Source organism: Dipodomys merriami, unplaced genomic scaffold (assembly GCF_024711535.1).
Source record: "Dipodomys merriami isolate MVZ:Mamm:240054 unplaced genomic scaffold, mDipMer1.0.p SCAF_488, whole genome shotgun sequence".
Taxonomy (NCBI): Eukaryota; Metazoa; Chordata; class Mammalia; order Rodentia; family Heteromyidae; genus Dipodomys; species Dipodomys merriami.
The window spans coordinates 65189-81067 of NW_027206055.1; the positions used below are offsets into that span (position 1 = coordinate 65189).

Genomic DNA, 15879 nt, shown 5'->3' on the forward strand with positions numbered 1-15879 from the left:
GTGATATTTCAAGATCATGATGTTTCCTTTGCTCTCGACACAAGATAATTATGCCAAATGCAAAAACAGAGCAACTGCTATCCTGTCACAACTAAAAGTGTGGTGTTCCCACTATCTGTTTCAGTGGTGCTGTCCTGGGACTGGTTGCTCTGCCACAAATTGGGTGTCTCATGCAGTCCCTGACATCTGCTCAGGAGGTGGGAAAATACAACCACCTACATAAAAGGGAAACAAATCACACTACTTTGGCTGAATTTGAACCATGATCCCTCACATCTCAGCTTTCTGAGCAGCTAAGAGTATAGCTACGAACCCCAGCTCACCAGAAAACACCAAGTGTTTATTCTTAATAGCAAAGTGTATGCCCTTAGAGCAAGGCATGCAGGCTGGTGGTGAGGGCCTGGCTTTGAATCCTGGCTTGTTTGATCTCATTGGTAGAATATGGTGGTAATGGGATTACCTTCCTTAGCTGGGTACTGAGGGGGAACTGTGGGAAACTTAACATATTAAGGACATTTGGGACAATGACCAATGTCAATGGTCAATAGACAATGGCCAGGGCGTGTGGGCATGATCAGTTTGAAGGGCAAACATTCTGCAAACAATTCTTATTGCAAACACATTGCCTTCAAAGCCGTTGCATGATTTATTAAAAAGGGAGTAAGGGATGCTAGTCTGGTTCTGGAAACAGACATAACCCAAATTGCTGCCAATTCCTCAGTGAGACCTGGGAACGCATGATCAATAGGCAGAAAGTGGACCACAATATGTGGGTATGGACAAAGTTTGTTGACATATCACATGCTGATTTACAGCATATAGACCTAAAAGTAGATCTTCAGACAAAGAGCAGAAAGTTAACTTTACACAATTTCTTACGAACACAGACAATTAGAGGTAATTTTAAGTCAGTAAGCAGGAAGAATTAAACCTTGTCAACAAATGTGAAGTAGCTCCAGTGATCAAAGGTTGCAAAGAGTAAGCAAGGCACAGGTGAGCTTCCTTAGACACACAAAGAGAATCTCCCAGCATTGTTCTATAGAATTAACAGGGGAGAATAATGGCACTTCCTACAAACTTTCACCAGAGTCTGGCAGCTGGGCATCAGGCCTTTGCCCTGACATGGAGAAAGGGAAGTCCCTCTTATTTCCCCCAGAGGGAATACATGCAGTAATATGCACCCTCATGGCATGTAAGACTTCAGATGGGGTCATGAGAGTCAATGCCTCCAACTAACTTGCCTACTTGGTTCCTACAGCTGTAGAGCTCCACCTTCCTCACACCAACATTTTCTCCTTGTGACTGCCCAGAGACAAGAAAGTTTCCAGACAACTGGAAAGGGTTGCCTTCCTGGAGGTCTCTGATTGGAGAAGAGGCTTGGTAATGAGGACTTCCCATTGGTGGGTTCCAGTGCTGATGTTCTGTGACCTTCCCAAAAATCTTACACCTTCCCTCCCCTACCTTTCAGAATGACAGCACAAAAGCCATTGTAAACACCTGTCTCTACTTTACCCTAACCCACTTTCTTATTTCAAAGGGTAGGGGTTGGGGGCATAAGTTTGCATCAGGAAGCTAAGCCAGCAAACAACAAAATAACTTGAGTTTAAAAAGATCTTAACCCCAGGAATACCTCCCTGAGAAGGAGGAGAAGTGCTTTTATGGACTTCTTCAGAACTATGGTATTCAAAATGGAGGGCTACAGACAAACCAATGGGGTAAAGAAGTAAGATGCAGGCTGAGCATCTCTAATCTGAGAATCTTGTGTTGTGATGCTGTCTCAAGTGAGAAGATTCCACATTGGGCTTCATGTGACTGTGGCCATCAAAACAGGAGCACACTGCTACGGGCTCATGCCTGTAATGATAGCTGAGATATAAGGAAGTCTACAGTTCAGAGCCAGTGTAGGTAGAAAAGTTTCTGAGATTCTGATCCCCAATTAACCACAAAAATGTAGACATGGAGCTGTGTCTCAAGTAGTAGAGCACGAGCCTTGAGCAAAAAGCTCAAGGTAAGTGCTCAGTTCCTTAGATCAAGCCTCAGGTACAACACAAAAGGAAATGAAAACAAAAACCATCAAGGCAGAGGGGGTTCCGGGAAGATGGCGGAGGAGAAGCTGGAATCTGAACAAGCTCTCACATAGAAAGCAGTTTTAGAGTTCCAGTGAACAGTCCTAAGCCAGAGAATCACACCAAGTGTGCCATCACAGGACAGAGAGTTAGACAAGAGAGGGGAAGCCAAGGAAAGAGGACACATCTGAGCGCTTGCCAGCTGCTGCCTCAGCGGCAGCGGCAGGGTCGCGGCGGAGACCACAGCCGGGACCATACCTGAGCGCTCACACAGAGAGTCCGGGACGAAGGAGCCAGATGCAGCAGGCGAGCGGATTCTACTAAACACCAGCAAGAACCGACAAGGAGCGGACATCTCCATCCTGCAGTTTGCAGACCAGAGACGACCCAGGATCCAAGACTTGGCGAGAGTAGAAGCTCGACGTCCTCACTCTTTCTCAGGGAGCAGAGGAGGGAAGGCCACCCCTCCCCCCTTAGCATCAGTGATCTCCATCTTGGATACCGACAAAGTTCGGAGGATCTGCCAGCTCCAACTCAGGCCATGGAATAAAACGAGTCATTTAGCAGGTCACAAGAACTTAATGGTGAAGTAACCTGCCAGACTCAGCTCCAACCAGGGAAAAGTCAACCAGCTCAGGCGCCAGCCATTGGAGTGGCTTTCCTCACTGGGTAACCAGAGCCAGAGGCTGCCCCTCCCTCTAGCAGCCTCCACAATCAATTGAAAAACAGAAACCCTAAGAATGGCTCCAGGCTGGGCTCTGTGAGTTTTTCACAAAATAGCCCCAGGGAAAAGCTACTGATTGTTGAAAGGCCTAAACTCTACCCAGAAACTAGCCTCACCACTGCATCCCCCTCTTTTGTGATTCTCAAAGTAGATCACCCTCCCATTAAACTAACCTGGGAGGTGGATCTCAAAATCTTGGGTAAAGCAGAGCATTTTTCTGCCTGTTGGAACAAACTGACTTAAGAAACCAATCAAGCCACAGGACCTCAAGCTGACCAGAGACTCCAACAAGAGGCTGGTTACAGACAAAAGGGAGATACAGGATTCTTCCCACCCCTGCCCCCCCAAAAAAAATCAAAGAACTTTTTTTTTTCTTCTTCTTCTTATTTTCTTTTCTTTTTTTTTTGGTACCTTATATATATATATATAAATTTTTTTTCCTTTTTTAAAATTTTATTAATCTTTAATTTTTGCCTTTTTTGAAAAAATAATTGTTTTCCAGTAACTTTTTTTTCCTCTTATAATTTTTATTTTAGGAATATGTGAATGTGCATTTTCCTTTCTTTTCTTGTCTTCTTTCTCTTTTTTTTTCTTTCTTAACTATCTTTTTGTTTTTTGTCTAGCTCTACTGAACTTCTGATCTTTTTTTCTCCCTTTCTTATCCCTCTCACCTTTTCCTCTCTTTTGATCTTCTTTATGTGACTTAACTCTTGTCCTGCACATCCTCAGATAAACCCGTAGCTAACTAGTAGACCCTATCCCCCATTGTGTACACACTTAATCCACAAATTTATTACTCAATTCAAAACCTCTGAGACTTAAGTTACTTAATAGCAGTACTACCTCTTTATACCTATATAATATTTTAAGCATTTTTTTTAAGTTTTTCACTTGTCCTCTATGTCCCTTCCCTTCTGTTAATATACTCACATTCCTCTCTAAAAAGATGTTTTTTTGATCTCCATAATAATATTAATTTTTATGTTTCTTTTTTTTTCTGGTCTCTTTTCATTTCCCTTTCCCTTTCTTCTTTTTCTCTCTCTCTCTACTTGCATCCTACCCAACCTATTTCCTGCATTGGGATTAGGACATAGTTAACTCTCCCCGTGCCTCCCCGCACCAATCTATTCCTATTTTTTACCCACATCTCTCCCTAACCCTAATAATTTCTGGTTTTCCAAATTCTTCTCTGCGGTTTGAAGCCCATTAACATATAGTTGTTTGATGTTGAATAGATGTATCTGTTGAACTAGATTGTATCTGTAGACTATTGACTGTAAAAATGCAAACGTTGGTTGATGGTTGCCTTAAGATAGTGTTCTAGTACAAAACTGGTGCTATTTTCATCTCAAATGGGCAGAGTAAGCCGGAAAAACACAAGAAAAATGGCAAATCTGGGTACCTCAATTCCCAATCTTGATAATGAGGGCTCAGAACAGATAATGAATAATCCAGAGGAGAGTTCCCAAATAGCTCTACAAACACTGCTGGCAAACATGATAAATGAGAAGTTTGACAACTTACAAACGACTCTGTATGAGCGTGAAAGGGAGAGAGAGGAGGCATCCCAAAAATTTATACAGGAATATCATAAGCGTGAGGAAGCTACTCAAAAACTGATACAGGATTTGTGTGAACAAATTGAGAATACTCAAAGAGAAATGGAGGAATGGCATGAGCAGGCAGAGAACACTCAAAGAGAACTGCAGGAATCCCATGAATGGGAGGAAAGAGAACTGAAGGAATTCCACAAACGGGAAGAAGCTAATCAAAGAGTAATACAGGAATTGAGAGACCAGGTAGAGAATACACAAAGATCACTAAAGGCATTCATGGAATCCATTAACAAAGAGCTGAAGGAAGTCAGGAAGATCACAATGGGAATGCTGAATGGAATCCAACAGAAGAAATGGGTGTCCAAAGAAACCATAACCAATCAACTAAGTGATCTGAGAACAAACACTGAACACCAAATTAAGGAAGTAAAGAAATTCATACAAGACCTAAAACAAAGCTTCGACAAAGAACTTGAAGCCATCAAAGCTGACCAATTAGAAGGAAAAGAGGTTAAAAACAAAGTAGAGAGTCTTGACAGCAGGTTAGACCATGCAGAAGATCGAATCTCAGGGATTGAAGACAGCCTAGATATTATAGAGAAAGAACATACAACCATCCAAGACAAGTCCAAGAAATATGATAGATCTATTCAACACCTGGAAGACACCATCAGAAGGCCTAATCTAAATAATGGGTGTAGAGGAGCACGTAGAAACAGAAGTTAATGGTCTAGGAAATTTGTTTAACAGGATCCCAGCAGAGAACTTCCCAAACATACAAAAAGATAGGCCTATTCAGATACAAGAAGCTTTTAGAACCCCAAATAGACCAGACCAGAATAGGACATCCCACCATCACATTATAATCCACACAGGATCAACTCAGAACAAGGAAAAGATCCTTAAAGCTGTCAAGGAGAAAAGGGTAATCACCTATAAAAGGAAACAAATTAGAATCACCTCAGATTTCTCAGCAGAGACAATCAAAGCAAGAAGAGCCTGGAATGATGTATGCCATGCCCTAAAAACAAACAACTATCAACCAAGAATACTGTACCCAGCTAAACTCTCCATCATAACTGAAGGCCAAATAAAAACCTTCCATGGCAAAGAAAAATTGAAACAATACATCTCCACCAAACCAGCCCTACAAAAGATTCTTAAAGATGTCCTACACATAGAAAACCAACAAGACCTCAATAAAGGCCAAGAAACTGCACCCTAACTGAGAATCCGAGAATCATAGGAAGAACCCAGTTTTCACAGCCCCCAAGAAGGTAGATAACATGGCAGGAACTCCCAAATACCTCTCAGTCTTATCTCTTAATGTTAACGGACTGAACTCTCCAATTAAGCGACATAGACTGTCTAGTTGGATTAAAAAACAAGACCCTTCTTTCTGCTGCCTGCAGGAGTCACATCTTGCCCGTAAAAACAAACACATTTTCAATGTTAAAGGCTGGAACAAAATCTACCAAGCAAACGGCCCCCATAAACAGGCGGGAGTTGCAATCCTAATATCAGATAAAATAGACTTCAAATTAAAATTCATGAGAAGAGATAAAGAAGGTCGCTACATACTAATTAAAGGATCTCTCCTTCAGGAGGATATTACAATTCTAAATATCTATTCGCCAAACAATGGAGCACCCAAATTTATCAAAGAAACACTACTTTCCCTCAAATCCCATATAGATCCAAAGATATTAATTGTTGGGGATTTTAACACACCACTCTCCCCACTAGATAGATCAACTCGGCAAAAACTCAACAGAGAAACCGCAGATCTAAACAGCTGCATAGATCAACTAGACTTAACAGACATCTACCAAACATTTCACCCAACAGCATCAGAATACACGTTTTTCTCAGCAGCACATGGAACGTTTTCTAAAATAGACCACATTTTATGCCACAAAGCAAACTTGTCTAAATTCAGAAACATTGAAGTTATACCTTGCACCCTCTCTGACCACAATGGAATAAAATTAGAACTCAACACCAAAAGCCACCAAAGAAAGTCCGGCATCACACGGAGGCTGAACAACAAACTGCTGAATCATGAGTGGGTCATGGAAGAGATTAGAAAGGAAATTCAAATGTTCATGCTATTCAACAAAAATGAACACACAAATTACCAGCTCCTCTGGGAAACAGCAAAGGGAGTACTCAGAGGCAAGTTTATTGCTCTGAGCTCCTACATCAACAAATTGGAGAGATCTGAAACTAACAATTTAATGACACATCTAAACCTCCTTGAAAAAGAACAGCAAGATAAACCCCAATCCAGTAGATGGAAAGAAATAATCAAAATTAAATCAGAATTAAATGAATTAGAATCCAAAGAAACTGTAGAAAGAATCAACAAAACAAAGAGTTGGTTCTTTGAAAAACTTAACAAAATTGACAGACCCTTAGCAAATCTTATCAGAAAAAGAAAACACACCCAAATTAATAAACTCAGAGATGAGAATGGAAACATCACCACGGAAACAACCAAGATTCAGAACATTATAAGGAAATACTTCTCAAAACTTTATGCTAATAAGTTTGAGAACTTGACAGAAATGGACCTTTTCCTAGCAAATATTGACATGCTAAAACTAAACCAAGATGAGTTAAACTATCTTAACAGGCCCATATCAAGCATTGAAATAGAAACAGCAATAAGAGACCTCCCAGCTAAGAAAAGTCCAGGACCAGATGGTTTTACAGCGGAATTTTACAAGGCCTTCAAAGCAGAGCTCACACCAATACTCCTCCAACTCTTCAATGAAATTGAAAGAGAAAGTTCACTACCGAACACATTCTATGAAGCCATCATAACCCTAATCCCAAAACCAGGCAGGGACTCATCAAAGAAAGAGAACTATAGACCCATTTCTTTGATGAACATTGATGCAAACATGTCAACAAAATTTTGGCCAATCGACTTCAACAACTCATCCAAAAAATCATACACCACGATCAAACGGGAATCATTTCAGGGATGCAAAGCTGGTTCAATATAAGCAAATCAATTAATATTATTCATCACATCAACAGGAGCAAGAATAAGAACCACATGGTTATCTCAATAGATGAAGAAAAATCATTCTACAAGATCCAACACCCCTTTATGATGAAGGTTTTGGAAAAATTAGGAATCCATGGAACATTCCTCAATACAATAAAGGCTATATATGACAAACCTACAGCCAGCATTATACTTAACGGTGAAAACTAAAGCCATTTTGTCTTAACTCAGGAACAAGACAAGGATGCCCACTCTCTCCACTTCTCTTCAATCTAGTAATAGAATGCCTAGCTACAGCAATAAGACAAGATGCAGACATAAAGGGGATCCAAATAGGGAAAGAAGAAATAGAACTCTCCCTCTTTGCAGATGACATGATCTTGTATTTAAAGAATCCCATAGACTCCACTCCCAAATTACTCAATCTGATTCAAAACTTTGACAATGTAGCAGGTTATAAAATTAACCCCCCAAAATCAATGGCTTTTCTGTATGTCAACAAGGAGAAAAGTGTGGCTGAAATTAGGAAAGCAACTCCATTTGTAATAGCCCGACAAAAAATAAAATACCTAGGAATTAACTTAACTAAAGAAGTGAGAGACCTCTATGATGAAAACTTTAAAATCTTAAAAAAGGAAATCAACACAGAACTTAAAAAATGGCAAAACCTCCCATGCTCCTGGATTGGCAAGATTAACATCGTGAAAATGGCAATACTTCCCAAGGCTATCTACAAATTCAACGCAATACATATCAAAATTCCAACCTCATTCTTCAAGGAAATAGCAGAGGCAATCCAAAAATTCATATAGAACAATAAAAGACCCTAAATAGCAAAAACGCTCCTCAACGGAAAGAACACTGCTGGAGGAATATCAATACCAAATTTCAAACTCTACTATAAAGCCATAGTAATCAAAACAGCTTGGTATTGGCATAAGAACAGACCTCAGGACCAATGGAATAGAACTGAAAACCCAGAAATGAACCTACAGATCTATAGCCATCTGATCTTCGATAAGGGAGCTAAAACAATAGAAGGGAAGAAAGACAGCCTCTTCAGTAAATGGTGCTGGCAAAATTGGTTAACTACATGTAGAAAACTAAAGCTAGATCCTTATATATCACCCTGCACCAGAATCAACTCCAAATGGATCAAAGACCTTGAAGTCAAAGCAGATACTCTGAAAACATTACAGGATGGAATAGGAGAAACCCTAGGTCTCCTTGGCTCAGGCCGAAATTTTTTTTTTTAAGAAGACAACTTAATGTTTATTAAAATTGAGTATTCACAGTACTACTAAAGGCAGCTTTTAAATTACTCAATATATACAATGAGGTATATGGAAAATGATGTAGGTACAGAAGGCTCTCTAATTCTGCAAATTCTTTTTGCTGTCTTTGGCAAATATATGTAAGAGATGTGCCTATCTTCAGACTCTGATTTGTTAGCACTATATAAATAATCCCCTTATTACGGTATTTGATGGGAAAGACAGTAGAGATAAACAGATAAAAACAATAATTATTTACATAGTCTTATTTAATGATTATTAATATCCCTAGTGAAAACATAGGACTTCTACCAGTTAAACAGCATTCTAGCAAGAACAAATACATCATCACACAGATACTGTTAAACGAAGATCCTCTTTGTACACCCAAATTCATGAACAGGCCTGGATGGCAGTCCATATTGCTCATTTATTATGGATGGATTTCCCATTTTACAAACAAAGCTCTCACTGTGGTTTGAGAATATTTTTTGTATGTATTTTCTGACCCCACAGAAGGCCGAAATTTTTTGAATAGAGACCCGGAAACACAACAAATCAAAGAAAGGTTGGACAAATGGGATTGCATAAAGTTGCAGAGCTTCTGCAGGGCAAATGACATAGCTAGCAAGATCAATAGAAAGCCCACCGATTGGGAGAAGATCTTTACTAGCCATACAACGGACAAGGGTCTCATATCTAAAATATACTTGGAACTCAAAAAATTAAACCCCCAACAACAAATCCTCAAAGAAACAACTGCTCAATAAATAAGTGGGCGAAAGACTTAAAGAGAAACTTCTCTGAAGAAGAAGGAAGGATGGCCAAAAGACACATGAAGAAATGTTCAACATCCCTAGCCATAAAAGAAATGCAAATTCAAACAACATTGAGATATCACCTCACCCCAGTTAGAACGGCAAAAATCAAGAACTCTAACAACAACAGATGCTGGAGGGGATGTGGACAGAAAGGAACCTTACTTCATTGTTGGTGGGAATGTAAACTTGTTCAACCACTTTGGAAAGCAGTATGGAGGTTCCTCAAAAGACTTCACATAGATCTCCCCTATGACCCAGCAATCCCACTTTTGGGCATTTACACAAATGTTTACAAACAAGACCACACTAAAGCTACCAGCACAACTATGTTTATTGCAGCATTATTTACCATAGCTAAGATATGGAACCAACCCAGATGCCCCTCAGTAGATGAATGGATCAAGAAAATGTGGTATATGTTCACAATGGAATTCTATGCCTCCATCAGAAAGAATGACATTGCCCCATTTGTTAGGAAATGGAAAAACTTGGAAAAAATTATATTCAGTGAAGTAAGCCAGGCCCAAAGAAACATAGGTCCCATGGTTTCCCTTATTTGCAATATCTAGTATATGTATGAGTCAAGCGGAAAAGTTCAAAAAAGTTGATGTTAAGCGAAAGCAACACCTAGAGAACTAGTGAAATAATTTTTCTTTCTTGCGATTGTTTCTAACATATTTATAAGATGATTTCTTTGTTGCTTTGTATGTCCCTCCCTCTTGTTATAACCCCTCTTTTCACTATATGTTTTGTTGTTATAATTTGGGGTTTGGAAGGGAAAAAAGAAATTATTTAAATAGGGATACAAGTGGACCCATTGCAACAATGAGATGTACAAGACCTTATGTCGAAAAATGAACTTTACAATATTGGTGAGGGGGTTGGGATGGGGGAAAGGGAAATGGGAGGGCAGAGATGGTAAGGGGATACAAAGGAGGAGGTAACAATGCTTGATAAGAAATGTATTCATTACCTTGCTCATGTAATTGTAACCCCTCTGTATGGAATTTTCACAATGAAAAAACATTAATAATAACCAAAAATGAAACAATTACAGGATAAATTATTTTTGAGGCTCTGGCTTCCATTCTCAACATAAATAGAAAAAGCAGGAAGTAGCACTGTGTCTCAAGTGGTACAGTTCTACTCTTGAGCTGAATTGCTCAGCGACTATGCCCAGGCCCAGAGTTCAAGTTGCATGACTAAAAAAAAAAAATGGAAAGAACCATTTCTTCCTTAGCCACAAACATAAGGGTGCTCTTTAAAGATTTTTGTAATTGAAAAATTCTCATTGTACAAATGAGTTAATGCAATTTCAAAAGGAAAGTCTAGAAAGTCAAGAAAAGCTCAATAATCAAATTCAAAATCTAGTTCTTACTTTTTAATGCAACAGTCTCTCTCATGTCTCTCATGGGTAGCTTCTATTCTAATTTACTTGGGAGTCCCAAGAGAATATAACTCAGTTTCAAATAACTCAAAGAACATCACTCCTGTTATATTACTAAGCTACATTACATCTGAGGCCTAGTGACCACATGAAATTACCAACTTTACTCGGGATGACTTCTGCCCTTGGGCAATAATAACTAGACTCCTTCACTGGTCTGAGACACCAAGATACTTCAAGAGACATAAGCCCCTCCTCTTATCAGACTTGCCAACCCAGAAAAACACCTGTTCTCAATATATGCTTAGCCATGAGTGGCTCACCCCTCTCATCTCTCAGCAATCTTCTCTTTTCCCTCAGAAAGATGAAAAGTAGTTCGAAAGTCTCTTCAACTCTTGTACAAAACATACCTATAGCATGAGATTCTCAGCATTGAGAAGGATGTCGTAACTACACCTGCCTTCATACTGCTGGTTCACCTTCTGAAACTTCTCAACCCTTTCTTCAATGATACTGCTGTCTGCTGTCTGTAGAACTGTTTTCCATCAGCACCAGCTATCCACACAGCTCCTTATAGTCTTCATTCAACAGGATCCATGAACTGAGTGTCTTCAATCTCCTCTTTTAGTTTTCTTTTTGTCGGTTGTGGGGCTTGAACTCTGACCCTGGGTACTGTCCTTCAATTCTTCAGTTCAAGGCTAGCGCTCTACCACTTGAGCCACAGTGCCAGTTTTTGGCTTTTTCTGTTTATATGTCTGTGAGGAATTGAACCCTGGGACTCATGCATCTGAAGCAAGTACTATACCACTGAGCCACCTTCTGAGCCCCCTTCAATCTCCTCTTTGCTGATAGTCACCTGCATGGAAAAATGCAATTGGATATTTAAAATTGCCAACAAAAAGTGCCCTTCCCTCCAATTAATGGATTGTGAATTCAGTTTTGTTAGCATCTTGAAGGACTTACATCTTTTTCTTCCTCTTAGAAACCTAAGGTTTAGCATGATCAGATATACTTTTGCTGAAGTAACAAATTTAGGTGGCCAACAGATCCTTTACTCATTTCACATCTATTACTAGCAGGTTACATCAAACATAAACAAGAAAGGCTTAATAAATTAAGCACCACATAAAATTCTTCTGCAAATATTCTATCTGTTCCTGTGCCAACATCATGTCCTTCTCTGGAATATGTGGCTCAGGTTGGCCTTCATAGTTGGAAGTTCTTTCAAATGCAGAGTCCTGTGAACCAACGACTTCTCTAGTTCCTACATTTAAACACAAAAAAGAGGGTTTATTTTTTTAAAACCTTCAATACAAGCTGCTGCTTTTCCCCACACCTAACCTAATCTTTGATTAAACTCAATGGGAGGGGCCCAGCCAAGGAGAGGGATCTTAGAAATGAGAAACAGCCTTAGTCTCCTGAAGACCTACCTAGGTGGTCAGCTTCAACCTGAGTTGCTCTCAAAACAACATTGATTTCTTCAACTCCCCTTATCATTGCCTCAAGTACGTCTTTCATGTTTCTATAACTCACTGTTATTTAACATATAGATCAACACTCCAACTTAGTGGATAGTGAAGTTAAATAATTACTTGAAATTTAATTATCTTATATTTATAACGTTATACAAAGTGAAACCTCATTCTAAACTGAGAAATGCATTCTTGCTAAAGTAGTCATTGCATAATCATTTCTCTTCTACTGGAGTTATTGTTTGGCTTTTTATTTTTATTTTTGTTGTCCATGAAGCTTGAACTTTGGGCCTGGCCCCTGTACCTGTGCTTCTTTGAGCTCAAGGCTAGCTCTCTATCACTTGAGCCATAGGGTCACTTCCACTTATTTTTGAGTAGCTTATTGAAAAGTCTCAAGAACCACTATCCTCAATTCTCAAGTTCCTGAGTAGTTAATATTACAGGCATGAGCCAAGCCACTAGCACCTGCCTTGGGCTAACGTTCTAAATGAAATTGTGTAAGAAAAAAATTGTCTGTTAGTAAGGATCAGTAAAAAATTCCCTCTGGCTTTGGAAACATTTTTTCTTGGTTTGTGTATTTTTCTTGCTGGTGGCAATCAAATTCAGAATTTCATGCAAACTAGGCATACTATCACTAGCCATACCTGGAGTTATTTTGTGTTCTATTTATTTTAATTTTGGGGGCTGATTCTGGGACTTGAACTCGGGGTCTGGGCACTGTCCCTAAGCATTTTTGCTTAAGGTTACTACTATGCCACTAAAGCTACAGCTGTGTTTCCAACTTTTTGATTGTTAATTGGAGATAAGCCACATAGATTTTTCTCCCTTGGGTCAGCTTTGAACAAAGATTCTTAAACTTCAGCCTCTTGACTGGCTAGGATTATAGACTTGAGCCACTAGCATACACTTATGTCTTTAAAAAATATCCATTAGTAACAATAATAAATGACTTATTATTACTACAGGATCACACCTACAATGCTACCTACTTGAGAGGCTGAGATCTGTAGATCATGGTGTAAATACATCATGGTTAGACAATTCAAAGTTCATTAATTTTTGTATGTGCTGGCCCTAAGGATTGAGGGCTTCAATTCAAAGCTTGAGCACTATTTTTGAGCCATAGTACCACTTCCAGGTTTTTCATAGTAGTTTTTCAAAGTAGTTCATAGGACTACTGGACTTTTCTGCCCAGGCTGGCTTTGAACTGCCATTTGTAGCCTCCTGAGTAGGATTTAACCAGAAAAGCCACACTGAAGGTGCATACATGCTCAAATGGTAAATGCTAACCTTGGCTGGAAAAAGTTAAGAGGATTCAAGCCCCAGTATTGGCACATATACACTTATATGCATGCATGTGCATACACACACACACACACACACACACACACACACACACACACACACACACACACACACACACACAAAAACCAGACTCCTATACCAAGTACCCCAGGATGAAAAAAAGGTAAAAATAACAAATTATAAGATGGATGATTATTTTAAGTAGCTTCAATAGTTACTAACATGGCTATATTGTGGCTTAGGTGGTAGAATGCTTTCCTCCCACACACCAGTTCAATTCCCCATGTTGTTCAAACCAAACCAAACGAACAAAAACACACCAAGAAGCATATCCTACAAAAGATATATAATACTATGTAACAAACATTAATTATTAAAAATAACTGAAAAACAGCTAAATACAGCTATGTCAAAATCATGCATGGGGGGCTGAGAAGGTGGCTCAGTGGTAGAGCACTTGTCTTGCATGCTTGAGGCCCTGGGTTCGATTGCCCAGCACCACATAAGCAAAAAGAAAAAAGCCAGAAGTAGCTCTGTGGCTCAAGTGGCAGAGCACTAGCCTTGAGCTGAAGAGCTGAGGGACAGTGCCCAGGCCCAGAGTTCAGGCCCCATGACCGGACCCAAAAAAAAAAATCATTCATGGGAATACTCAATATCTAAAGAATGTATTGTTTTCTATCAAATCAATCTATAAATTGAATGCAATTTTCTGAGAAGTCTTATCAGGACTTTTTATAGTTTCAGGCTGGATAGCTTAGGAAAAATGAGACCTGGAAAATGACATCTAGGAACTCTGATAGAAACAATACATTTAGAAACATACATGCACTATCTTCTTTGCTTCTAACTCAGGGTGCGTTCATCATCTTAAGGATAAGCATCTGTTCTATGGCAAAAATATACGCATTCTTTCCTGTAAGAAATACACTAAAGGGGCCGCGAAGGTGGCTCAGTGTTAGAGTGCTTGCCTTGCATGCATGAGGCCATGGGTTCGATTACTCAACACCACATAAGAAAAAAGAAAAAAGCCAGAAGTGGCGCTGGGGCTCAAGTGGTAGAACACTAGCCTTGAGCTGAAGAGCTGAGGGACCGCGCCCAGGCCCAAAGTTCAGGCCCCATGACTGGACCCTCCCCCCGAAAAAAAGAAATACACTAAAGACTGTATCACCAAATAACCAAGAACTCAGATGGTGTAACCCCAGAGTGATTAAGAGCAAAGATAAACACCTATATATATCGCTTTATGACAGGACTTGCTTTTATTATATAAATGCCCCTGATGTCAAAGAGCTCTTTGCGTCTACCGTTAAGAGCACTCACACTCTGAGTGTGCCTCTGTCTTTCTGTTTATCTGCTTATCTGTTTGTTTGCTTGCTAACTCAATAAAGTATTGCCAAGTTTTCTTACCATGGTGACTACTCTGCAAATGTTTATTCTGTGACCAAGGACCCTAAGTCAAGAGTTCCTACTGATAGAGGGAAACTTCCCCAAACCTCACCTGGACCCAGTGACTGTTGTTCCTCAAAGTTATGAGGTGAGTTGCTGAGTGGTAGAGTGCTTGCCTTAAATGCAAGAGACTCGGTGTTTGGTCCCCACTAACAGAGGAGAGGAAGGATTTCTAAAGATCAAAAGACACAAAGAATATGAAAGAACAATTTTGGGGACACACCATAACTCAAAATGAGGATTTGTTACACTAAAGCCTAGTAATCAAGACAATCTGGTATTACAGCTGAAGAAAAAGTATTACATAGGGTAGAGAACTGAGAACAAGCCTATGTAGAATCCTGAGATTTGACATTAGACTATTCAATAAATAGCTATTTGGATGAGCTAGCTATTTATATGGAATAAGATACAAAATAGACCTTAACTTAAAGCCGTAGCAAACAATTCCTAAAAACAAAGGTAGAAAGCAACACTTAAAAGCTTTAAGAATGAAATAAGAGTGCATTTTAAGAATGGAGATTTTCCCCAAGGAAATGAATACAAAGGTAGGAAAATATCAATAAGTTTACATTACAGCAACACCTTTGGTTGAGTAAGTAACATCAAAAAAAAATATAAACATCCTCTCTTAAGACTGAAGACATTTAAATAGTATGTATTCAACAAAGGAACATTTCAATCAAGAAGATGACAGATAGGATACATGATATTGAATAAAATATCTGAGCATGCAATTCACAAGAAAAGGCATATGTGATGTGGCAAGATTTATGAAAAATATTCTGTCAGGAACAATAAAGAGATACCAC

At 39.3% G+C, this 15879-nt stretch overlaps 1 long non-coding RNA gene across 6 annotated transcripts in view; it reads right to left on the minus strand.

Moving 5' to 3' along the window:
* LOC138809147 (uncharacterized) overlaps nt 1-15879 on the minus strand; it is a 45400-nt gene that overhangs the window by 21820 nt on the left and 7701 nt on the right. For all 6 annotated transcript variants that reach the window (XR_011366711.1, XR_011366715.1, XR_011366714.1 and 3 more), the window contains 3 exons: nt 15120-15239; nt 11808-12108; nt 11255-11700 (listed from right to left, as the gene is read on the minus strand). This is a non-coding gene — a long non-coding RNA (uncharacterized lncRNA). The remainder of the gene's footprint in view (nt 1-11254; nt 11701-11807; nt 12109-15119; nt 15240-15879) is intronic.